The 26755-nt window shown below is 51.5% G+C and overlaps 1 long non-coding RNA gene across 1 annotated transcript in view; it reads left to right on the top strand.

Moving 5' to 3' along the window:
* Window positions 1-25525, top strand: part of LOC119955317 — a 62719-nt gene extending 37194 nt beyond the window's left edge. The window contains exons 2-3 of the long non-coding RNA XR_005458431.1: window positions 23500-23629; window positions 24687-25525. This is a non-coding gene — a long non-coding RNA (uncharacterized LOC119955317). The remainder of the gene's footprint in view (window positions 1-23499; window positions 23630-24686) is intronic.
* Window positions 25526-26755: the final 1230 nt, after the last annotated feature.

A 26755-nucleotide genomic window follows, 5' to 3' on the forward strand; every position in this document is an offset into this window, starting at 1 on the left:
CAGTACTGAATGATCTGTTGAGCTGTTCGCAGAAAAATATTTCTCACTGTACCTCGGTACACGTGACAACAAAGAAATCCAATCCATCAGAGACCCAACCCCTGGGCTGCATGGATTGGATCATCTAACACTATTGCTTTCGGTGTCCCCCCCCCCCCCCCCCCCCCTCCCCCCCGGCAAGGCTGAGCGGAGCGGGAGAAGGTCAGAGGGGGAACCACCAGAACTGCGTCTTCTCACCGTGCCTGAGCAAAGGGCACGAGACATTATTGGCCTGGGCAATGGCGACGTCGCTTTCAGCAATGGCCTTCTGTGACTGAGGCTGCCACCTGCCCCTCTGCAGCCCGCTCCTCTGCTTCGGCCTCCGCCTCCTCTCTGAGCCGCCTGCACTCACCCTGCCACAGGGCTGCATTCAGGGCAACAGGCCCCTGCCACGGCGGCCAACATCGCTGGGTGGTGACCAAACATAACAATCTGCAGGGGGTGAGGGGAGAAAATGTTATCATGGCGCATACACCCATGGGGGAGCAGTTGAAGAGATGGGGGGGTGAAGGAGACAGCATGGAGGGTTGTGGGGGGATTCTCCTGTGGACGTGGAAAGGTCTCGGGGTGGGGGGGGCGCGCTGGCACCCACTCACCCACATTGCCCGGTGTACCCCGTTGACCTTCTTACGACACTGGAGGCCAGTCCTCCGGGTCACACACACCAAGCCCACAGCCGCTGCCACCTCATCCCAGGCGGCAATGGCTTCCCTGTGACTTACCCTGCGGGACCCTCTGGGGAAGAGGACATACCTCCTGACCTCCACCACATCGAGGAGCCTTCCCAGGTCTGTGCCCTGAACCTTGGGGCCGGTTTGTCGGTGCCAAGGCTGTGAGCTGAGTGTGGGTGGCTGTGCCAGTGCTGCTTGACCATGTTAGCGGGGGACTGGCAACCGCGATCATGGCAGATTGGCTGGCGGGCCTTCATCTGCGGCGAGAAGCCCGTGGGGCCTGTTTAAGTGGATCAATTAACGTTGTATTGCGTTGCCGGCCTCGCTGGGCCGAGCGGCGGAAAGCTCACGGCGATTCCTGCTCGCTACCAGACTCAGAAACCGTTAGATCGCGCCCAGAATCTTTCTCTCCTCTGTTATTTATGATTCTACCCTCTCTTTTATTTGTATCCCTCTCCTCATTAACAGCTCTCTCGTCCTCCCTCAGTACTGTTTCTCCATCTCCATCTCTCCTTCACAGTGTTCTTTTTTGCAGTTTAGCTATTCCTCTCTATTTATCGCTCTTCCCTTCACCCGCCCTTTTTCTCAGCCTACTTCAGGCCGCTACCAGGTGGGAAGCAGAATGGGGAGCCAGAGGTGTCCTAATCATCCAGCGAATGGCTTCACAAAAACTCTGTGAGACAGCAAAACATTAAAAGGAGAAGGGCAGTAACTTTTACTGAAAGCTCAGTAGAACGATTTGAAACAGAGCATGGGGAGGGAATTTTCTTTCAAAGGGATTTTTTTTTAATAGTGATAAGCTGGCTGTTCCCTCTGGATTCATTTGTAAGACTGTGAAAGGGACTTTAAGCATCTTCAGTGGTAATTGACATTCACCGAGTTCATTCCAATGCCAAGTATGAAATGACTCGTTGCAGTAATAATTGCTATCAGCCGTTGCTGGAGATTAAACGTACTTAAATCCAGGTGATTGAGCACATTAATCAGTATGAGTGTGTCACTTTCCAGTAGTTAATAGCTTGACTTTTTGTCACAAAGTAAATTTCCCTAGTTTCATAATAGAAATAGACGTACTCTTTGTGATATATGTTAATGACCTGGTCTTGGCTATAAGAGGTTTCATTTGAAGGTCGGAATTTAATGCAAAGATGTTGCAGGCACTGAGGAGGTTAGGAGAAGAATTTAGGTGATGGAGGCTGTCAGAACGGAGAGGAAATCACACATTAAATTTAAGGCAGAGAAGTGCGAAGTGATGCATTTAGGAATGAAAAATTAGGAGAAGCAAAATAAACTAATGGTAGAATTTTAAATAGTTTGTTGGAATAGAGCCAGCTGCACATGAATCGTTGAAGGTGACAATACAGCATTAAGGGCATTATTTTTAAACCAGATCCTTGGCTTTAAAAAAATTGGTACAAAAGAATCGAGGAAGAATTCTATCCTATTCTTTGAGAAACCACTGCTTTCAGCCTCAGCCAGAGCATTATGTCCAATGTTGGTACCCCAATTTGGGAAGGGTGTCAAGGTTTTGGAGAGGGTGCAGAATTATAGAATCCTTACAGTGCAGGAGGAGACCATTCGGCCCATCGAGTCTGCACCTACCCTCTGAAAGAGAACTCCACCCAAGTTCACTCCCCTGCCGTATACCAAAAACCCCTCAACCTACTCATCCTTGTACACTGAGGGACAATTTATCATGGCCAATCCACCTACCCTACACATCTTTGGACTGAGGGAGGAAACCGGAGCACTCGGAGGAAACCCATGCAGATACGGGGATAAAGTGCAAACTCCACACAGACAGTGACCCAAAGTCGGAATCGAACCCGGATCCCTGGCACTGAGTCCCTGGCGCTGTGACACTGCTGCCCATACATTATTCCAGGGAATCCAGGTAAGTGGAGGGACTGGAGAAGTTTGGCTTGTTCTTCCTAAAACAGAGAAGGTTAAGAGGATATTTAATGGGAGTGTTGATAGTTGTGGGTTGGATTGTCCAATTTGGAGGTTATATCTCCACGCCGGCGTGGGAACGGTGGGATTTTACGACAGGAAAACAGGTGTAAAATGGCCACTGATTCCCCGTTTGGCTGGGGGATAGTATGAAGGCAGTGTAGAGCACCCGGCTGCAGCTGCCAATATGGCCCGGAGAATTGCCGGTTCTGTAGCCGTGTATGTGCCTGGCAGCGGCCTGCAACATGGTGCCGGCCACTTGCGGACCCGGCCTGCGAAATAGTGCTCCACTTCGACAGGCTTGCGCGCCCAGACCAAACCCCAACGGTGCCCCCAACCACTGGTAAAAACCCCCTGCCCACTGATTGGTCCTCCCCTGACTGTGGCGGCGCTGAACCGAGTCCGCAGCCCCCACGCTGAGTTCCCGACCAATGGGACCATGAGAGACCTACGCCGTCGGGAACTCGGACAGTCGGGGGCGCGGCATCGGGCGGAGGGCCATGGCAATGTCCTGAGAGCGTCAATACGTCATGCCGCGTATTCTCTGGGTACGCCGCTTTGGAAGGGTCGGGAACTTTGATTCTCCGGCCGATTGCCGAACGGGATTTTGGCAACTGGACAATACCGCTCATGACGTTTTGAAAGAGTAAAGAAGTACAAACTGTTTCCATTTGCAGGCAGGCTGATAACCAGAGAAACACTTCGGTAATTAACAAACTGTAGCCACCTGGGTTGGCCACTTCCCAACTTTAAAATGGAGATTCGCTAAGACCGCAGGGAAAAATGGACAGATACAGGGAAGCAAGCAGAATGCCAAGCTTCCTGTATATTAGACTCACAGAAAGCAGACAGCACTGAAACTGACAACCATCTGCATATTGATGAGCGATCCCCGGGAACAATAGCAACAGTTAAGATAATCGAGGCCAAGCCAGACTCCTCGGCGCCAGCAGGAGCCAAAACAAAAGAAGCCAACGGACACTTAGGAACCGCCCAGCGATCAGGGAACAGCCCCAGTATTGGAGAAATCAAACCAATCGATTGGAACGTGGTCCAATCAATTGGAACCAGGTACAGGGTCCGCCCAAAAGGGCACGAAGCCCCTGGGGACTATAAATTAGAGTCCCCAAGCTCAACTCGGTATTCTTGGCAGGGTCTCCCAGCAGCTCGAAACAACCCTTGACAGAGACCTGCCTAGCAGCTACACCAACAAGTAAGTGTCCAGTCAACGCACGCTACGAGATAGGCGCTCCTAACCCTTAGTCCATATCCGGAAGCCTGCAGACGAAGGATCGAACGAGAGGCCATTGTTCCCCTGACCTAGTGGGCCCCTTTTCCAAAGCTAAGTATTGGCCTGTTAGTGTTAGAAATAGCCTAGTGAATAATATTTTATGCATGAGTAGCGATTGACTGTGTATATAATAAATGTGTTTTGATTTGAGCCTTACTAACTGGTGTATTGAGTTATTGATCAGCACTTGAACTTGAACCTCGTGGTGGTATCAGAAAGATACCTGGCGACTCTAGAGCAAAGGTTATAAAACAGAGCAATTAAGCGTAAAGCACACTTAGCAAAACGAGCAACAAAACGAACCAGTCGGGAGATGAGGATAAATATCTTTTATTCAGATGCTTATGTTGAAGGGTGGAACAGATTTAATGGCAACTTTCAAAAGGAAAATACATATATATCCTCATATATATACTCATAAACATATATAATTATGAACATATATATACTTATAACATACATACATACATATATACTCATAAACATATTGTGATGATCGGAATACCTTGCCCCTTTAAGAGGCTTGTGATGATCGGAATACATTGCCCCTTTAAGAGGCTTGGCATTGCCCCTTTAAGAGGCTTGGAACCCTAGGGGACTCCGCCTCTGGCTACGCCCCCGGGAAACAGTACTTAAGATGAGACTCCATTTTGCGAGCACACTTCTCTTGCATGCTGCCATTGTTCACTGCTTATTGAAGCCTTTGATTACTGACCTAACTTTCGTAATTGAGAGTGCCTCAATTTAATAAGCATTTCACATCAAGATGGACAGCGGTCTGAAACCAGAGAAACTCAACCTGGATGGCAGGACGCCTGAAGCCTCGGAAATCTTTAAACATTGGCTCCGGTGTTTTGAGGATTATCTGGACTCCTCACCGTCTGATGTCGACAGCGCTCGCAAGCTGCGCTTCTTACATGGCCGGGTGAGCCACCGAATCTCCGCCATGATCGAAACCGCTACGACCTATGAGGCAGCGATCGAAATATTGAAGAAACGCTTCATAAAGACTACCAATGAGGTACATGCCAGGCATTTGCTCTCGACCTGCAGCCAGCGCTCCGGGGAAATGCTGGACGTGTTCGTGGAAAGACTCACGCGCTCGCGACGAACTGCGACCACAAAGCAGTGACGGCTGAAGAACACAGGGACTTACACATCCGCGACACCCTTGTGTCTGGCATCGATCCGCGACCTGCAACGACTGCGGGAAGAAAGGGCACTTCGCGAAAGTCTGCCTGGCTGGGCCCAAAGGCCACAAACAAAAGTCTCACCGGGCCCAGAAATCAAGCTCCCGGCCTCACAGACCCCGCAACGCGGCTGCACTGCGGCCAGACACGCCCACTTCTGACGCGTCATCGACCTCGTGCGAGTCATGGGAGCGGCCATCTTGGCGGTGGCCATCTTCGAAACCTGACACGTGCGACCGGCGGCCATCTTGTGACTCCGGGCAGCCATTTTGTGAGTCCTACTCTGACGGCCCGCACCTAGGAGCGAATACGCTCGATCAATCACGGCCGAAACACCTGCGAAACTCGATGATGCGGGTGCGAATCAACGGCCAAGACACTCCCTGCCTATTCGACTCCGGGAGCACGGAGAGCTTTATCCACCCAGACACGGTAAGGCGCTGCTCCCTGCGCACCCATCCCGCCTCCCAAACTATCGCCGTCGCCTCAGGGTCCCATTTGGTTCAAATCACGGGGTATTGTGTCGCTGACCTCACAATTCAAGGCGCGAAATACTCCCGTTTTAAACTGTACATTTTTCCTCAACTCTGTGCCCCCCTGCTGCTCGGCCTCGACTTTCAGTGCAGCCACCGGAGCCTGACACTGCAGTTCGGCGGACCCCTGCCCCCACTCACAGTCTGCAGCCTGGCGACACTCAAAGTTGCGCCACCCTCCCTCTTCGCGAACCTCACTCCCGACTGTCAGCCCATCGCCACCAAGAGTCGCCGGTACAGTACCCAAGACTTGACTTTCATCAAGTCGGAGGTTCAGCGGCTACTAAAAGAGGGGGTCATAGAGGCCAGCAACAGCCCTTGGAGGGCCCAGGTATTAGTAGTCCGCTCCGGGGAAAAGCAACGCATGGTTGTGGATTATAGCCAGACAATAAACCGCTTCACACAACTCGATGCTTATCCACTTCCCCGCATAGCTGAAATGGTGACCCAAATTGCCCAGTATCGGGTATTCTCCACGGTTGACCTCAAATCGGCCTACCACCAACTCCCTCGCTCAGAGGACCGCCCCTACACGGCTTTTGAAGCAGCCGGTCGGCTGTTTCACTTCCTCAGGGTACCCTTTGGTGTTACAAACGGAGTCTCCGTTTTCCAGAGGGCGATGGATCAAATGGTGGACCAGTACGGCTTACGGGCGACCTTCCCGTACTTGGACAATGTCACCATCTGCGGCCATGACCAGCAGGACCACAATGCAAACCTGAGGAAGTTCCTCCAAACTGCCCGGGCCCTCAACCTCACGTATAACAAAGAGAAATGCGTGTTCCACACAACCCGGCTCGCCATCCTCGGCTACGTCGTGGAGAACGGGGTCCTAGGCCCGGACCCCGACCGCATGCGTCCCCTTAAGGAACTCCCCCTCCCCCGTAGCCTCAAGGCACTCAAACGGTGCTTGGGGCTTTTCTCCTATTACGCCCAGTGGGTCCCCAGATATGCGGACAAAGCCCGGCCACTCATTAAGACCACGGTTTTTCCTCTGACGGCTGAGGCCCAGTCGGCTTTCGACCGTATCAAGGCCGGCATCATCAAGGCCGCCATGCACGCGGTGGACGAAGCCATCCCCTTTCAAATAGAAAGCGATGCATCAGACGTCGCCCTGGCTGCTACCCTCAACCAGACGGGCAGATAGTAGCGTTCTTCTCCCGAACCCTCAACGCCTCGGAAATTCGACACTCTGCAGTCGAGAAGGAGGCACAAGCCATATGGAGGCCGTGCGGCACTGGAGGGACTACCTAGCCGGTAGGAGGTTCACCCTCATTACCGACCAACGGTCGGTCGCCTTTATGTTCGATAACGCACAACGGGGAAAAATAAAGAACGACAAGATTCTGAGGTGGAGAATAGAGCTCTCCACCTATACGTACGATATTAAATATCGGCCGGGGAAGCTCAACGAGTCCCCAGATGCCCTGTCCCGCGGCACGTGCGCCAACGCGCAATTGGACCGCCTGAGAGCCATCCACGATGACCTCTGCCACCCAGGGGTCACCCGGCTTGCCCACTTCATCAAGTCCCACAACCTGCCCTACTCCACAGGGGAGGTCAAGACCATGACTAAGGCATGCCAGATCTGTGCAGAATGCAAGCCGCAGTTCTATCGACCAGACAAGGCCCGCCTGATAAAAGCCTCTGGGCCCTTTGAGCGACTAAGCGTGGACTTCAAAGGGCCTCTCCCGTCCAACAACCGCAACATCTATTTCCTCACCGTCATCGATGAATTCTCCCGCTTCCCTTTTGCTGTCCCCTGCCCCGATACTACCTCGGCCTCCGTGATCAAGGCACTGCGCAGCATCTTCGCTCTGTTTGGTTTCCCCGCTTATATTCACAGCGACCGGGGTACATCGTTCATGAGCGATGAGCTGCGTCGGTACCTGCTCAGCAAGGGCATTGCCTCGAGCAGGACGACCAGCTATAACCCGCGGGGAAACGGGCAAGTGGAGAGGGAGAACGCGACAGTTTGGAAGGCTGTCCTCCTAGCCCTACGGTCAAGGAGTCTCCCAATCGCCCGCTGGCAGGAGGTCCTACCCGATGCCCTGCATTCCATTAGGTCGCTCCTCTGTACGGCCACGAACGAGACCCCTCACAATCGTTTGTTTGTCTTCCCCAGGAAGTCCACCTCTGGGGTCTCGCTTCCACCCTGGCTGACGACTCCGGGTCCAGTCCATCTCCGGAGGCATGTGAGGAGCCATAAAACGGATGCAATAGTCGAGAGGGTCCACCTGCTGCACGCAAACCCTCGTTATGCCTACGTTGAGCACCCTGACGGCAGGCAGGATACTGTATCCCTGCGAGACCTGGCACCCGCTGGCTCTCCCACCGACCCCACCGACCCCACCGATCCTCGCACCGACCCCCCCACTTCTACCGACGCTCCCGGCCCTACACCGAACGCCGACTTCGACAGCGCCCCCTCCATAGCGCCCCCTGCCCCCCAGCCGACACCGACCACCCTAATCACTCCTGATACCCCCCCTCTCCAAGGCGGACAAAGCTTCAGTCAACCGTGCTCCCGGATAGACCACCATCGGAACCGACCGCATCCACGGCGCCACCACCGGAGCAGCAAAAGTCAGCACGGACTATCAGACCACCACAAAGACTGAACTTATAATTTAAAACACTTCATCCCCGACGGACTATGTGTTTTTTTTAAACAGGGGGTGAATGTGATGATCGGAATACCTTGCCCCTTTGAGAGGCTTGTGATGATCGGAATACATTGCCCCTTTAAGAGGCTTGGAACCCTGGGGGACTCCGCCTCTGGCTACGCCCCCTGGGAAACAGTATTTAAGATGAGACTCCATTTTGCGAGCACACTTCTCATGGAGGCTGCCATTGTTCACTGCTTATTAAAGCCTTTGATTACTGACCTAGCTTTCCTGTCGTAATTGAGAGTGCCTCACATATATACTTATAAGCATATATACAGATATACTTATATACTTATAAATCAAAAATATGCATGCTATTTAGAGAAGAGCAAAGAAGCGGGATTTGGTAAATATCTCCAATAAAGAATAGGGATTGGTTTGATATAATGATTAGCTTCTTCCTGCGTTTTTGATCCTATGATTCTAATTATCTTTATACTTTTTGGTGAATGTATTCTTCTTCGTACATTCATTAGATACTATGCGATATTCACCTCTAACATTTGGGATGCCAAACAGCCATTCCTCCAGCTGGTTACAATTGTCTAGGTTCCCCAGGTCCTCGTATCTAAGGCTATTCTGATGTACTATTGCCTGTATCTAGTTAAAATCTTTCAAACATGCCTGGATGGAAGTTGTATTGAAGAATTGTGTGATTCCCAATGTAACACCTCCATTCAAAAAGAGAGAAAAGGAGCTCTGAGTAGTCAGGAGGTGTTTAGAGAGTTCCGTCCGTTTAAGAACAAACAACAATTCAGCACAGGTACAGGCCCTTTGGCCCTCCAAGCCCGTACTGGTCATGATACCAACTGTGACATTATGTAGAGTGTCCAGTATATAAAGGGTTAATGTAATATCATAATTAACCCTGGATGGATTTGGGGACAGACCTATAAAAAGGACTGACTCTCAGGTTTGTGGGAGAGTGGAGAGGAAAGAGTGTTGGAAAGAGCAGAATACAGTTTAAGACAGAGTGCATGAGGCAAGTATTACTTCAGTGTAGATTGTAGGTCAATGGAGCTTGCCAAAGGAGTAAGAGGTCGAGCTGTATAATAAGTAGTGTAATAAATGTTAGCTTTGTTATTGAACTTAGCTTATGTGGTCTTTGTGAACGCTACAACATTCTTCCTGAGTATAAGAAACACAAAGAACACCACACAGCCCTTGGCCAAAACCCTCAGCACTTCCTTGTCCCGTATCCCTCTATACCCGTCCTATCCATGTATTTGTCAAGATGCCTTTTGAACGGCGTTAATATATCTGCTTCCACAACCTCCCCTGGCAACGCATTCCAGGCACTCACCACACTCTACGTAAAAAGAAATGCCTCACACATCTCCTCTAAACTTTGCCCCACAGACCTTAAACCTATGCCTCTGGTGACTGACCCCTCCACCCTGGGAAAGAGTGCCTGCCCATCCACTCTATCCATGCCCCTCATAAGGTTGTAAACGTCTATCAGGTCACCCCACAACCTCCGCCCTTCTAATGAAAACAGTCCGATTCTATTCAGCCTCTCCGCAAAGCTAATACCCTCCAGACCAGGCACCATCCTAGTAAACTTCCTCTGCACCCTCTCCAAGGCCTCCACATCCTTCTGGTAGTGTGGCGACCAGAATTGTGCGCAATATTCCAAGTGTGGTCTGACCAAGGTTCTATACAACTGTAGCATGACTTTTTATACTTGATGCCCCATCCAATGAAGGATAGCATTCCGTCTGCTTTCTTGTGAAGGCAAGCATTTAGGCTGGTTTAGTTCCGTTGGCTGGATGGTAGGTTTGTGATACAGAGCGAGGTCAGCAGCGTGGGTTCACTTCCCGCACTGGCTGAAATTATTCTTCTCAACCTTGCCCCTTGCCTGAGGTGTGAGACCCTCAAGTTAAATCATCACCAGTCAGTTGTCCCCCTCAAAGGAGGAAGCAGCCTATGGTTATCTGGGACTGTGGCAATTTTACTCGAGTTCAGAACAGTGAGCTGGAAATGTTATTTAGGTGAGAAGAACAATATGTAATTCCAGATTGATGAATTGAATATATACAAACATGCTTAGAGCTCAACAAATGCTGTTTTTCGAGACACAAACCCGAAAATGAATTCTGACAGGATTTCCGATTGGGTAAATCAATACCTTTGGTATGTTTTTATTGAAAGGGTGGTCAACCTTTCAAACCTCACGAGCTAATAAAGTAATTTTTTTACTGACAGTGAGCCACAAGCTATGGATACAACCCCGGGTCCCGGATCCCTTTCTTTGAAAATGGCAAGAATCATTTTGAGTTGGAAAGTCTGAGCGGATGCAGCAGCTCTCAGCTTGAAGAGGATAATATTCAAGCAACGTTTGACCCGACCGACAACCTGTCCTCAAACGCACTCGGTCGTGGGACTGGAATCATTCTTCAGCTGCTGCAACTCAACCTCAATGAAGAGGTTGTGGTGATGGAAGGAATCCATCATGGGAAGCATCGATGCTGAAGAATTCCAGGTCATGTCTCAGAAACCCCTCATCAACAGGCAGACAGGGGCCGAGATTCTCAGAAAGCGCGGCTAAGTGTTTCATGCCGGCGTCAACGGGTCTCTTGGCCCAGCGATTCCCCACAGGGGGCCAGCACGGCGCTGGAGTGCTCCGCGCTGCTCCAGCTGCCGTACGCCGCTCTGCACTGCTCTCCACGGATCCGCGCATGCGCGCGGCCGCTTGCATGCCGGCGCTGTGCACCAAGGCGGAGCTACACAGCGGTCCGGCGCGGAAGAAGGTCGCCCCCCAGGATCGCGCGCGCCTGCCGATCAGTGGCCCCCGATCGCAGGTCTGGCCGTCGTGGAGGCCCCCCCCCCCCCCCCCCCGGAAACTGAACCCCCCCCCCCATCAGGACGGCCACCACAGCATCGACGCCGAGCTCCTGCCGGGTGGAACCATACGTGACCCACGCCGACGGGAACTCGGCTTGTCGACTCGGAGAATTGCCGCGGGGGCCTCTTTCAAGGGCCCCCGACCGGCGCTGCGTCGATCACAGCGCGCGGCTGGCGGTAATTCTCCAGTCACCGGAGAATCGCGTCCGGCGTCGGACCGGCGTCACGGCTCGTCTTGGCGCCAACTCTGATTCTCCGAGCCGGCACGGGCTCAGTGAACCCTGGCCAGGATGTTTGAGAAAACATGGGAATGAGGGCCTTTGGTAGCAGCATGTCAGCCAATGAGTTGAAGGTGGGGTGGATCCTATGGGAGGACATACAGCAGCCCATTTAACAACAAAGTTTATTTACACAGGAAACAGCATAGCAACCAAAGCTGCAACAAACAGACAACATGCCTGAAAATGCAGCATCTTCACCCCCCCACCGATCAAATCCCAGATTTCTTACACTATGGAGGATTTAGATAATTATTATTTCATGGACGTGGGCTTCGCTGGCTAGACCAATATTTATTGCTCATCCATAAGTGCCCTTGACAAGGTGGTGGTGAGCTGCGTCTTGAACCTCTGCATTCCTGAGGTGTAGGTGCACCCACAGTGCTGCTAGGGAGGGAATACCAGAATTTCCTCCAAAATAATCATTTCCTGAAGAGCTGCGTATGTTTGGTGTATTTTAAATGCTCTTATTTACCTTCTTTCAAATTTTACATATGTCTGACTTGATTCTTTCCTTAGATTTCTAAACTTCTGTCGATAGGTTTCTGGCACTAATATAAATGTACTTGATCTGATTTTTCCCACCTCATCATCATCCTCAGAGACCTCCTCTGATAATGAAGCTAAAACTTCACTAGCTTTACCTAGCAACTTTGTTTGAATAACACTACCCACATGGGGCACGATTCTCCGCACCCCACGCTGGATGGGAGAATCGAGGGAGGGCCGGGTGAATCACGCCACGCCGCCCTGGCACCCCCCGTGATTCTCCCACCCCCTCCCAAAATGACGTGTCGCGTTTTGCGACAGGCCGCTCGGAGAATGGGCGCTCGCCGTTTCTCACGGTGACTGGCGACTCTCCGGCCCGGATGGGCCGAGCAGCCTGCCGAACCCGACCGGTTCACGCCGACACCAACCACACCTGGTCGCTGCCGGCGTCAACAGTGCGCGACCAGTGAGTGTGGGGCCTGTGGGGGGCGGAGGGAGGATCGAGCACCACGGGCGTGCTCAGCAGATGTCTGGCCCGCGATCGGTGCCCACCGATCGTCGGGCCGGCGTCTCTAAGAGACGCACTCTTTCCCCTCCGCCGCCCCGCAAGATCAAGCCGCCATGTCTTGCGGGGCAGCGGAGGGGAAGACGGCAACCGCGCATGCGCGGCTGCGTCACTTTGGCGCCATCGGCCGCGTCATTTCCATTGCACCGCTTTGACGCTTCTAGCCCCCCCGGGGGGGAGAATAGGGGGTGAGGAGCGGCCTCCGACGCCGGAGTGAAACACTCCGGGTTTCACTCCGGCGTCGGCTGTTTGTCTCCCGTTGGGAGAATTCCGCCCATGGTCTTTGGCCAATTCAATTATTTAGCTACTTTCTCAAATAAGATAAAAAGGCTTCCACATCTTTCCCGTCAACGCTTGCCGGTGCTTGAATATAGTTAAACATATCCCGACTAAGCTTTGGACTAGGAGGGATCACTCCTTCCTCTAGAACTTCCTCAACTTCTGCCTTTAACTCCAAAGTTTTCTGTTGATATTTTCTTTTCCTTTCTGACTCCCTCTCCTTCATTTCCATTTGGTGAAGTTCAATTTCTCTCTTTACTCTTTTCTCTTGCCATTGCTTCACTCTCTCCCTCTCTCTTGCTTCCGCCAAGCCTTTCTCTCTTTTTGTTTTCTTTCTCATTCAAGCGCTTTCATTTGTAATTGAAGTTGAGCCAATTCCAATGATTCAGACTGTGTCTCTGGTAGATTTAAATACTGAGCTCTTGCTGTAATTATCGCTACGTTCCGCGCCTCTCCCAGTGAACTGCAGCCTGTTGGCCAAATCCAAAAGCTTTGATTTAGCCACTCTTTGTAAACCACTCCGAGTGACCTCTTCCACTCGCAGGAAATTCATAGCCACAGAAAGAACCATTTCACAAGTCAGGCCCTATTTAAACTGTCCAAATGTAACATCTGAAATGCAGTACCAGCTCCTCACACTCACTGGGCTGGATTCCCTGTTGCCTGACGCTGAAATCGGGAAAGGTAATTGGACGGAGAATAGGTTCTGATGCAAAAATTGCGGCAAATTGTGATTCTTCATCACCTTGACATCGGCATCAATGCGGTCCAGAACGCACATACAGTATACACTGTTTGCATATCATTAGCAGGCCCGACTCGGTATTCTCCGGGGCCTCCGCGATTCTCCGCCACCAAAGGGGCCAAGTTCCCGATGGCGCAGTTCACTTGAACTCTTGAAACCGGCATAATGGCTGCTGAGGGAGAGAGACAGGAGGTAGGACATGGAGAGGCACGGCCATGAGCTGCTGGGCCGGACACTGGCCGGGCTGGGTGGGGTAGGGGGGGTGGGGGGGGGGGGGCGTGCCTGGGCACAGATGGCAGACGCAGTCAGCGTCACCAGCTACACTGTCCAGACCGGCCAGCAGTGCCGGAAAAAACTGCCCAACTCCTCAGGGTGAGTAGGCACCAATCCCCATCCCACACACCCTCCACCGTACACCCTGCTGCCACCCAGTGGGGCATCAGGAGGCCCACCCAGGGCAACGCCCACTGTAGCTCCGACGGGAGTGCCAGCCGTGAGGCTTCCACTGGCATCAGGGACAGGCACCAGGGTCAGATGCCCCACAATGCCGGGTACCGCTGGGGCCAGGGGTGCGGAGATGAGCGGGGGTGGGGGGGAGAACATGAACAGGAAGATACCACAGCGCCAACAGGGGCCACCATGTAGCCCGAGGGACCTGGTTGAGCACGGGGGGGGGGTGAACCATGCTAACATGTTGGTCTTTTACACCCAGCAGACAATGAATATTGGAATTTAACCAGCATTGATGGCCTTCCTGCTGGTCGCTGCAGCCCTGGGGGATGCCCTGCGGCTGGACAATATGGAGCTGTTCCAGGCGGAGGAAGCTGCATCAATGGAGCGTGCAGCAGCGGAGAATGCCACAGTGTAACAGGGGGGTATGGGGGTGACCCACCCACAGGATTGGGGCAGAGTCCAGGCACAGACCGCCATTGCCACGGCCTGCAAGGCAGCCATCTTGCTGCGCACCGCACTGACCACCCACCTTGGGCCCTGGTTCTGCTGTGACACCGGCCGTTATGGGTGCCCCAAACCCCCATCCCGCACACCACCCCCCCCCCTCCCCCCACCACCCCCCACCACCCCTCACTGATGCCGAAATTGGAAACGTGATTGGGCGGAGATAGCCCCCGATGCCGAAATCGCGGAATGCAGCGGTTTGACTCCAAATTAGGATCCTCCGGAACCCCAACAATGTGTCACTCACTGCGCAGCATTTAAACATCATTGGCATATCATTAGCGGGCCTGACCCTCTACTCTCCGGGGCCTCCGCGACTCACCGTCTCCGATGGGCCGAGTTCCCCATGGCATGGTTCACGTGTGGTCTCCGCGGTCGGGTACCCGAGGTGGCGGCTGCGGACTGTGTCCAGCGCCACCACAGACAGGGCTGGGGGCGCTGGGGGGGGGGGGGGGGGGGGGTGGCTGGGGGGGGGGGGGGGTGGCTAGGGGGTGGCTAAGGGGGTGGCTGGGGGGGGCTAGGGGGTGGCTAGGGGGACAGTATTTGGTCCACGTACAGCAGGCGGCGTGTTTTACGGCAAGCCCGTTGCAGGTCGTCGCTGTGCACATGCACAGCCATGGCTCAGGCCATTCTCCAGCTGTTTTTGTCGTGCGAGCCAGGAGTTTCACTTTGCGCATGTGGCAGCCCCTCACCGGTCACAGGGTTTGGCAAAGGTTTTTGCATCGTAAAACGCCACAGTTCCCATGTCAGCATCGACACTGAACCGCCAAAACGGTGAATCCAGCCCCTCGTCTCCAAAATGGAGAATCCGGTACTCTGTCTCTAAATTCAATAATCCCAAGACAACTTGGGAATTATACTTAATCCTGGCAAGCGCCCCCAACTTTTGTTACAGTCCCCGGACCGGACCACAATTTATATGAGAAAACCGGACAATACCCCAACAATTTTTCAATTTGTAGACTGTGAAGAAAGGATGCTTTGCTCCGAGAGTGATTACACGGACAACTTGGGATGTTCTATATTCAAACAAACTTTATTATTGACACAATTAACCCCATTAACATCCAAGGGGGAAAAAAACAACTTTTCCATGACCATTAAACAGTTCTAACAAAAAAATAAAGAGCTTTCAATTAAACAAAGTCCACACACACAGCTCAAGCACCATTTATTAATAAAGTTCACACTCAGTGGCTTACACATTTATTTATAAAGTCCTTGGGAGCGAAGCGTTCGGAAGTCAGTCTGAGAAACACACTTCCTTTCCTCAGAATTCAGAGCAGAACCTTAAAAATGTAACTAAAAGCAACAGACACACAGGGCAGGGCTGAAACATTCCCCCCGTGAGTGAATCACAGCCTGCCTAGTTGTTAACCCCTTACAGCTTTAACAGACATACATCTGTATACCTTAACCTAAGTTATATTAATAACATTTCTGCAACAGACACAGAGTACAATATATATTTTAAAATTCCTACATTCATCACCAACTGCAGTAAGATTCCTCTGCTCTGGACTCAATTCCTCTTGCAATGAAGGCCAACATCCCATTTGCCCTCCGAATTGCTTGCTGCACCTGACCCGGCTCTGTCATCACGGGACACTCCAGATCCCTATCCCTCTAGACATCCACACTTTTCAATATATCACCATTTAATTCATATTTTCCCTTTCTGTTTTCACACCAAAGTATATAACTTCATATTTAGCCATATTGTACTGCATCTGCTTTACATTTGGTTCACTCATCCAAGTCATTTGCAGATATTATGAACAGCTGGAGCCCAAGCACCAATCCCTGCAATGCACCACCCGTCACTGTCTGCCCAAGCACCAATCCCTGCAATGCACCACCCGTCACTGTCTGCCCAAGCACCAATCCCTGCAATACCCCACCCATCACTGTCTGCCCAAGCACCAATCCCTGCAATATCCCACCCATCACTGTCTGCCCAAGCACCAATCCCTGCAATACCCCACCCATCACTGTCTGCCCAAGCACCAATCCCTGCAATATCCCACCCATCACTGTCTGCCCAAGCACCAATTCCTGCAATATCCCACCCGTCACTGTCTGCCCAAGCACCAATCCCTGCAATATCCCACCCATCACTTCCTGCCCAAGCACCAATCCCTGCAATATCCCACCCATCACTTCCTGCCCAAGCACCAATCCCTGCAATACCCCACCCATCACTGTCTGCCCAAGCACCAATCCCTGCAATACCCCACCCATCACTGTCTGCCCAAGCACCAATCCCTGCAATACCCCACCCATCACTGTCTGCCCAAGCACCAATCCCTGCAATACCCCACCCATCACTGTCTGCCCAAGCACCAATCCCTGCAATGCCCCACCCTTCACTGTCTGCCCAAGCACTAATCCCTGCAATACCCCACCCATCACTGTCTGCCCAAGCACCAATCCCCGCAACATCCCACCCATCACTGTCTGCCCAAGCACTAATCCCTGCAATATCCCACCCATCACTTCCTGCCCAAGCACTAATCCCTGCAATATCCCACCCGTCACTGTCTGCCCAAGCACTAATCCCTGCAACATCCCACCCGTCATTGTCAGCCCAAGCACCAATCCCTGCAATACCCCACCCGTCACTGTCTGCCCAAGCACCAATCCCTGCAATACCCCACCCGTCACTGTCTGCCCAAGCACCAATCCCTGCAATATCCCACCGTCACTGTCTGCCCAAGCACCAATCCCTGCAATACCCCACCCATCACTGTCTGCCCAAGCACCAATCCCTGCAATACCCCACCCATCACTGTCTGCCCAAGCACCAATCCCTGCAATATCCCACCCATCACTGTCTGCCCAAGCACCAATTCCTGCAATATCCCACCCATCACTGCCTGCCCAAGCACCAATCCCTGCAATGCCCCACCCGTCACTGTCTACCCAAGCACCAATCCCTGCAATACCCCACCCATCACTGTCTGCCCAAGCACCAATCCCTGCAACATCCCACCCATCACTGCCTGCCCAAGCACCAATCCCTGCAATGCCCCACCCGTCACTGTCTACCCAAGCACCAATCCCTGCAATATCCCACCCATCACTGCCTGCCCAAGCACTAATCCCTGCAACATCCCACCCGTCATTGTCAGCCCAAGCACTAATCCCTGCAACATCCCACCCATCACTGTCTACCCAAGCACCAATCCCTGCAATACCCCACCCATCACTTCCTGCCCAAGCACCAATCCCTGCAATATCCCACCCATCACTGTCTGCCCAAGCACTAATCCCTGCAATACCCCACCCATCACTGTCTGCCCAAGCACCAATCCCTGCAATACCCCACCCATCACTGTCTGCCCAAGCACCAATCCCTGCAATACCCCACCCATCACTGTCTGCCCAAGCACCAATCCCTGCAATGCCCCACCCATCACTGTCTACCCAAGCACCAATCCCTGCAATGCCCCACCCGTCACTGTCTGCCCAAGCACCAATCCCCGCAACATCCCACCCATCACTGTCTGCCCAAGCACTAATCCCTGCAATATCCCACCCATCACTTCCTGCCCAAGCACTAATCCCTGCAATATCCCACCCGTCACTGTCTGCCCAAGCACTAATCCCTGCAACATCCCACCCGTCATTGTCAGCCCAAGCACCAATCCCTGCAATGCCCCACCCGTCACTGTCTGCCCAAGCACCAATCCCTGCAATATCCCACCCATCACTGTCTGCCAAGCACCAATCCCTGCAATACCCCACCCGTCACTGTCTGCCCAAGCACCAATCCCTGCAATACCCCACCCGTCACTGTCTACCCAAGCACCAATCCCTGCAATGCCCCACCCGTCACTGTCTACCCAAGCACCAATCCCTGCAATGCCCCACCCGTCACTGTCTACCCAAGCACCAATCCCTGCAATACCCCACCCGTCACTGTCTGCCCAAGCACCAATCCCTGCAATACCCCACCCGTCACTGTCTGCCCAAGCACCAATCCCTGCAATATCCCACCCATCACTGTCTGCCCAAGCACCAATCCCTGCAATACCCCACCCGTCACTGTCTGCCCAAGCACCAATCCCTGCAATATCCCACCCATCACTGTCTGCCCAAGCACCAATCCCTGCAATACCCCACCCGTCACTGCCTGCCCAAGCACCAATCCCTGCAATACCCCACCCGTCACTATCTGCCCAAGCACCAATCCCTGCAATACCCCACCCGTCACTGTCTGCCCAAGCACCAATCCCTGCAATATCCCACCCATCACTGCCTGCCCAAGCACCAATCCCTGCAATATCCCACCCGTCACTGTCTACCCAAGCACCAATCCCTGCAATATCCCACCCATCACTGTCTGCCCAAGCACCAATCCCTGCAATATCCCACCCATCACTGCCTGCCCAAGCACCAATCCCTGCAATATCCCACCCGTCACTGTCTGCCCAAGCACCAATCCCTGCAATGCCCCACCCATCACTGTCTGCCCAAGCACCAATCCCTGCAATACCCCACCCATCACTGCCTACCCAAGCACCAATCCCTGCAACATCCCACCCGTCACTGTCTACCCAAGCACCAATCCCTGCAATACCCCACCCATCACTGTCTGCCCAAGCACCAATCCCTGCAATATCCCACCCATCACTGTCTGCCCAAGCACCAATCCCTGCAACATCCCACCCGTCACTGTCTACCCAAGCACCAATCCCTGCAATACCCCACCCATCACTGCCTGCCCAAGCACCAATCCCTGCAATACCCCACCCATCACTGTCTGCCCAAGCACCAATCCCTGCAACATCCCACCCATCACTGTCTGCCCAAGCACCAATCCCTGCAACATCCCACCCATCACTGTCTGCCCAAGCACCGATCCCTGCAACATCCCACCCATCACTGTCTGCCCAAGCACCAATCCCTGCAATACCCCATCCATCACTGTCTGCCCAAGCACCAATCCCTGCAATACCCCACCCATCACTGTCTGCCCAAGCACCAATCCCTGCAATACCCCACCCATCACTGTCTGCCCAAGCACCAATCCCTGCAATACCCCACCCATCACTGTCTGCCCAAGCACCAATCCCTGCAATATCCCACCCATCACTGCCTGCCCAAGCACCAATCCCTGCAATACCCCACCCATCACTGCCTGCCCAAGCACCAATCCCTGCAATACCCCACCCATCACTGTCTACCCAAGCACCAATCCCTGCAATATCCCACCCATCACTGTCTACCCAAGCACCAATCCCTGCAATACCCCACCCATCACTGTCTACCCAAGCACCAATCCCTGCAATATCCCACCCGTCACTGTCTGCCCAAGCACCAATCTTTATTTTTGTTACAACTAGGCTTACATTAACACCTCAATGAAGTTACTGTGAAAAGCCCCTAGTCGCCACACTCCGGCACCTGTTCGGGTCACAGAGGGAGAATTCAGAATGCCCAATTGACCTAACAGCACGTCTTTCGGCACTTGTGGGAGATGTGTCATCAATTAAACCTTGTACTTGAGGGAAGTCAGAGATTGTATCGAAACCCAGAAGTCCAGCAGCCCGTCTTTCTTTATCAAGTGTGAACTTCACATAATTGTAACTTTTTTAAAAATAATTTAGAATACCCAATCATGTTTTTACCAATTAAGGGGCAATTTAGAATGGCCAATCCACCTACCCTGCATGTTTTGGGTTGTGGGGGTGCGACCCACGCAGACATGGGAGTGCAAACCCCACATAGACAGTGACCCAGGGCCAAGATCGAACCCGGGTCCTCAGCGCCGTAGACAACAGTGCTAACCAATGCACCAGTGAATTTCACATAATGATAAGCCTTACTGTAGAGGGCACCTGTCACCTCCTTGATGCAGTTATGTGGTGAGGACTGTGAGATGCTGTATAGGTCCCCTATGAGTATGGTGGTGACCTTCAGGGCCACTGGCAGGGGATGTCTTCCCATTGCATGGGGATTTAGACCCTCTCACAGAGGTGGCAGATATCATCCCCCCCCCCCCCCCTCTCTTGATGTGTGCAGCATTGTCTCTCGCTCACTCCCAGATACGAAAGTCTTGGTCAGTAGACTCTTGGGTGTATCACTCACTGAGGTGAACGTAGGATTTTAGATATATTGGATCATAAACATTTGGCAATTTAAGGGTTAACTGCCTGGGTTAGTGTGTGCTTGACTGCAGTTGTCATGTTTTTAAAAAGAATCTTGTCTTGCAAGACCAGAACGCTTTTAGGAGCCAAAGCTGAAATTGGCCAGAGTAAAAACAGCCTGGTATAATGCACTGTTGTTTCACTAGGGAGAGTCCCTGGAGAGTTCATTTGTTTTCTGCTTGGGGAGAATATATCATTGCTGGGCGGAGCTAAGACATTCAGACATTTCGAGAAGGTTCTAATCTCACTACCCTTTTAGACCACAAGTAAAATATTTTGCTATCACAATAGGGTAGTTAAAAAAAATGTAATGTTATTTAAAGCAGACAGACTTGTCTGAGGATAGGGGGAAGCTGAAACAAAATAGTTGAAGCAGCTTTTTGAAGACAGCCAGCCAGAGTCTGCAGGGGTTCCCCCAGGAGCCAGATCTGTTCTGGAAAGCAAGTTTCCTCTGTGCCTTTGGGATGTGGGATGGATTGAGAGCTGTATGTTCTTCCTTCCTTGTTGTTTAATTGAGGACAGAGATAGTAATTAAGGGTATTGTAGTTACTGTATTGAGTATTGTTTAAGGCGTATGTAAGCTATTTCTGGGTGTGTTGTTAAATAGTTTAATATTGTATTAATAATAAAGGTTTGTTTGAAAATACAAAACCCCTATTCCTTTGTGCAATCACTCCGGGAGCAAAGTATCCTTTCCACACTGCCTAACAGAATAAACTAAAATATTGGGGTTCCGGTCCTCCAGTATCCCAGCAGCTTTTGGGGTTGGTTCTTAATCAAAATCTCGGTGTCAATTAGCTGCTGGTTCAAATATATCCTCAACAAACTGTGGCCAAATATCTTCTTTTTTAGTTTTAATTTGTGTTTATTTTATGTTTGGATTGATCTGACCTCCTCATCCTCTGGGTCTTGCTGGGCTACCCCTACAGCATGGGCCTGAGGCTGGGCTACCCCTACAGCATGGGCCTGAGGCTGGGCTACCCCTACAGCATGGACCTGAGGCTAGGCCACCCCTAGACCATCTAGACCATGGGCCTGAGGCTGGGCCACCCCTAGACCATGGGCCTGAGGCTGGGCCACCCCTACAGCATGGGCCTGAGACTGGGCAACATCTACAGCATGGACCTGAGGCTAGGCCACCCCTAGACCATCTAGACCATGGACCTGAGGCTGGGCCACCCCTAGACCATGGGCCTGAGGCTGGGCCAACCCTACAGCATGGGCCTGAGGCTGGGCCACCCCTAGACCATGGGCCTGAGGCTGGGCCACCCCTAGACCATGGGCCTGAGGCTGGGCCACCCCGAGAGCATGGACCTGAGGCTGGGCCACCCCTAGACCATGGGCCTGAGGCTGGGCCACCCCGAGAGCATGGACCTGAGGCTGGGCCAACCCTACAGCATGGACCTGAGGCTGGGCCATCCCTAGACCATGGACCTGAGGCTGGGCCACCCCTAGACCATGGGCCTGAGGCTGGGCCACCCCTAGACCATGGACCTGTGGCTGGGCCACCCCTACAGCATGGACCTCTGTCTGGGCCACCCCTACAGCATGGACCTGAGGCTGGGCTTCCTCTCGAAGCTGCACTCAGCAACGCCAGGCCCTTCTCCTCAATCTGATTACTGTAATCAAGAAGGCAGCATTGGGCACAGGCTCCATTATTCAATCACCCTTCTTCCTGGGGACTAATAGATCCAACAGATTAAATAGTATTGGGCAAATATAATACACCCCCCAAATGTTACTAGAAAGACAATGTCATGCCCTAGAGCTGTATGTGTGTAATTCACCTTCCCTGACCCAGCGTTCCAGCTAAGGCACCACCTCAGAGATCGAGGTGACCAAGGTTCCAAGCCCACGCTACGTGACATCTTTACTCTGGAGTGAATCCAGAATATGTTCACACTTACCAAAGGCACTCCCCTTGTGCCTGATTTGATATACCCGTTATGCCTAACCTGCACTTTTGGAATGACCAGATGTCCTTTGGGCCATTAGCTATGTCAATTGGAGAAAGAACTTTCATTGAGCATCTTACAGACATCCTGCAGCTTCAAGATTGGCTGAATCTCCATTCTCCCATCCCTCTCTGTAAATGTTCAAATTGATCAACTTCATTGTGAACCCAATGACCCCTGTAGTCTCATGTTAAAGGATTCCAAATGTCATTGGCTCCAGTTGAACCTTCTCAATAAACTCTTCATGAGCTCAGACTCCATTTTGGTGGCACAGTAGCTCAGTGGTTAGCACTGTGGCTTCACAGCGCCAGCGTCCCAGGTTCGATTCCCGGCTTGGATCACTGTCTGTGTGGAGTTTGCACGTTCTCCCCGTGTCTGCGTGGGTTTCCTCCGGGTGCTCCGGTTTCCTCCCACAAGTCCTGAAAGAGGTGCTGTTAGGTGAATTGGACATTCTGAATTCTCCCTCAGTGTACCCGAACAGGCACCGGAATGTGGCGACTAGGGGCTTTTCACAGTAACTTTACTGCAGTGTTTTTTGGGGCTTTTTTTTTAAACTCTTTTTATTGGCTTTTCTCATATTTCTAAACAGTTGCTCTGTATATACATTACATTTTTCTTGCCCGTGCTAATTAACTTTATTTTTCTGAGGTTTGTTTTGTCCTTCATTTAACTAACTCTATGTACATTTTGTCACCCTCTGAATTTGTCTATGATCCCCCCCCCCCCTCCTCCCACCCCACCCCCATTGGCTTCAGCACCCTTCCTCTTCTCTTGTGGTTTCTCCACCTTCCTCCCCCCCCCCAATCTCTCCCCCCTCCCCCCCCCCCCCACCCCCCACCCCCTTGGGTTGCACAGTCCTTTGGTCCCCATCTATCTTTTTTTTTTCTCTTAGCTTACTCCTCGTTGCCGGCCTCCAACAGGTTTTGGAACAGGCCAACAAACTGCCCCCAAGTATCCAGGAAGCTTTCCTCTCTCCCTCGGGTGGTGTACTTAATCTGCTCCAGGTGGAGAGATTCCGAGAGGTCAGCGAGCCAGTCTGCAGCTTTGGGTGGTGCTGATCGCCAGCCGAACAGGATTCTCCGGCGTGCGTTTAGGGAAGTGAAAGTGAGGGCGTCGGCCCCCTTCCCCATGTGTAACTCTGGCTGCTCCGATACCCCGAAGATTGCCACTATTGGGCCTGGCTTCACCGTCACCCCCACAACCTTGGACATTGCCTCGGAGATGTCCAAGGCAAGCTTGGGGCAAGCCCAAAACATGTGGGTGAGGTTGGCCGGGCCCGTCTGGTACCGCTCACATTTGTCCTCCACCTCCGGGAAGAACCTGCTCATTCGGGTTCTGGTCAGGTGCGCTCTGTGCACCACTTTGAGCTGCATTAGGCTGAGCCTTGCGCAGGAGGAGGTGGAGTTCGCACTTCACTGCAGTGTTAATGTAAGCCTACTTGTGGCAATAATAAAGATCATCAACAGGTCATCATCATTTCCATGTTTGATGTTATTGTGAGGTGCCCTCTGTTAAGGCCCCTGAGTCCAGCCATCGGCTCCTCCCACATTCCCTCAGCCCCCTCCTGTGCAGATTCTTTTCCAGTTTTTATTTTAAACTCTTTGTCATAACTTTGCTGAATTTTTAGTTTGAGAAAAGCTTCGAGCCTCCCCGGTCAGCGTTCAGGCCCCTCAATCTTCCTGGAGCCTCACAATGTGTAGGCAGAACTCCCTCCGATCACTCTCCAGCCACCAAACCCTGTCCCTCACACCTCCAGCAAACCCCCCCCCCCCCCCCCCCCCCCCATCCTGTTATCCTTGGTAACGTAGGATCCCATCATCATAGTTCTGGACCTTCCTGTCCTCCCCGATAAACAGGACTGACGTGTTCGATCAATGTATCGATGCTGAATTTTAAAAGTGCAGTAATTGACAATGGGAATCGAAATCTTAAGGATTTTTATCCTGCTATCTGTCCCAAGCTGAGAAGCTTGCTAATGAAGAGAGCTCAATACACAGCAGATAGCACATTTATTCCTTTACCCACGGATGTTATCTTGTCAATATCTGCTTGTAATCATTTGCTTCACTTGTCTTACAGAAGGGGAGAAAATCAAGCTATAGAAGATGATGGTGTAAAAATGAAGAAGAACTATATTGCCTTTGACAACATCCAACAGCTGATTGATGAAGATGAGGAACAAGATTGTACTGAGCCCATTTCCCTCAGTGATCACGGCATTGTTCCGATGGAATGTCCATCCATTTATAATGATCTAATGTTTGCGTCCTCTGTCTAACTTATACATAAGAGTTGGCCAGATCACCAGAACTAATACAATAATCCAGCTGCCATATCGTTAATTACCATTGAGGGTTTTTTCACATCTGACAAAGGCTGCCCTGATTAAAGAATGATTATTACACACAGAGTGTTTCCTGCTTTAATATTACTGGGCAGTTAAAGCAACTTCCATAGATTGGGTGCTTTATTTAGGTGCAATTCATCTCAGACACTTGGCCATATTTTGATGAACTTGGTTTATTTGTCCCTGGTTACTGTGAGCCACAACCCACACTGTTTCTCAGCCTTCGTTTACTGAAGCATTTCGATAATATTAATGCGACTGACCATTCCTCAGGTTGGAATTCTTCAACTAGGCTTTCTCTGGTCTTAACCTACAGGTATGAGCAGTGTTTGTGTTGGGATGTTTGTTTTGTTTTGCTGTCTACTGAGTCCCATCAAAATTCTTTTTTAAATCTCTGGGACAACAGCAGTTCTAGTTTGCATAAATCATGCATTCATTTATTCTCAATATTTATCCTTAATGATTGTGCCTCTGGGATTCACCATTGCTTTCTATGTTCAAGGTAACATCAAAGCAGTTGTCTTTGCACCTTTATGCTCCATTTACTTATTAAAGTCAAATTTTAATCCTCTTTTTGCCCGATTTCATACATTTTACGATTGCCATGCCTCATTCACAGTGACAAAAATTTACTGTGACTTTATTCAATCAAATTCTCTGACAAGATTCAAATCGGCATTCTGAGGATTGCCTTCTGAGGCGCAAGAAAATTAGGGACCTTACGCAATCATGGCCTTTGGCAATTACAAGTTAGTGCTGTTCAGAGATTTACTTTGCATAAATAACTCACCCTTGGTGTATATTTACATCTGTAATCAAACCAGTGTGTAGAGGTTGCCATGGTGACTAGTCTTAGTTGAATTAAAAGGCACAATAGTTTTTCAGCTACCTTGATGTGGAGTCTAATAGCCCTAAATCTCTCAAAGGCATTGAAGCTCCCTTCAGAGGGTAGCTGTATACTTCACAATCCCCAATTCCAACCACTCTATTGCTGAGACGGTAGCATTGTGGATAGCACAATCGCTTCACAGCTCTAGGGACCCAGGTTCGATTCCGGCTTGGGTCACTGTCTGTGTGGAGTCTGCACCTTCTCCCCGTGTCTGCGTGGGTTTCCTCCGGGTGCTCCGGTTTCCTCCCACAGTCCAAAGATGTGCAGGTTAGGTGGATTGGCCATGATAGTGTCCAAAATTGCCCTTAGTGTTGGGTGGGGTTACTGGGTTATGGGGATAGGGTGGAGGTGTTGACCTTGGGTAGGGTGCTCTTTCCAGGAGCCGGTGCAGACTCGATGGGCCGAATGGCCTCCTTCTGCACTGTAAATTCTATGTATGAGACAAGAACTGCAGCTATAATGCAGTCTTTGGTGCTGGCATCACTCAACTGTCAGAGAATCATTTACTCCCAATAATTCACGTGTTACCTATTGATCCTAATAGCGAGGAACACCTTTCAAATGTAGGACTGATCCTGCACTTCAAACATTCACTGCATCGCGCTAGCTGCTCCGTGTGAGATGCCTTGATGATGGAAGCTGCCTATCTCTCACTGGGTCAGCTTGGTCTGATAGTTTCACCAGAAATGCAGAGCCTGCACTGCATGTATAGACACCAGGTCATCATGTTATACATTACCCCTGCAGGCTTGTGACTGCACAATGATGCTCCGACATCAAACATATTTTTCAAGCGAATCGGGGACTCCCCTGTAATATAAGTAATGTGCAGACGGTGGATGCAGTAAATTGCCCCTCAGAAGAAATTGCTCAGATTCATGTCTCCATCTGGAAAACACTATCAGCAGCAAA

Source organism: Scyliorhinus canicula, chromosome 20 (assembly GCF_902713615.1).
Source record: "Scyliorhinus canicula chromosome 20, sScyCan1.1, whole genome shotgun sequence".
NCBI lineage: Eukaryota > Metazoa > Chordata > Chondrichthyes > Carcharhiniformes > Scyliorhinidae > Scyliorhinus > Scyliorhinus canicula.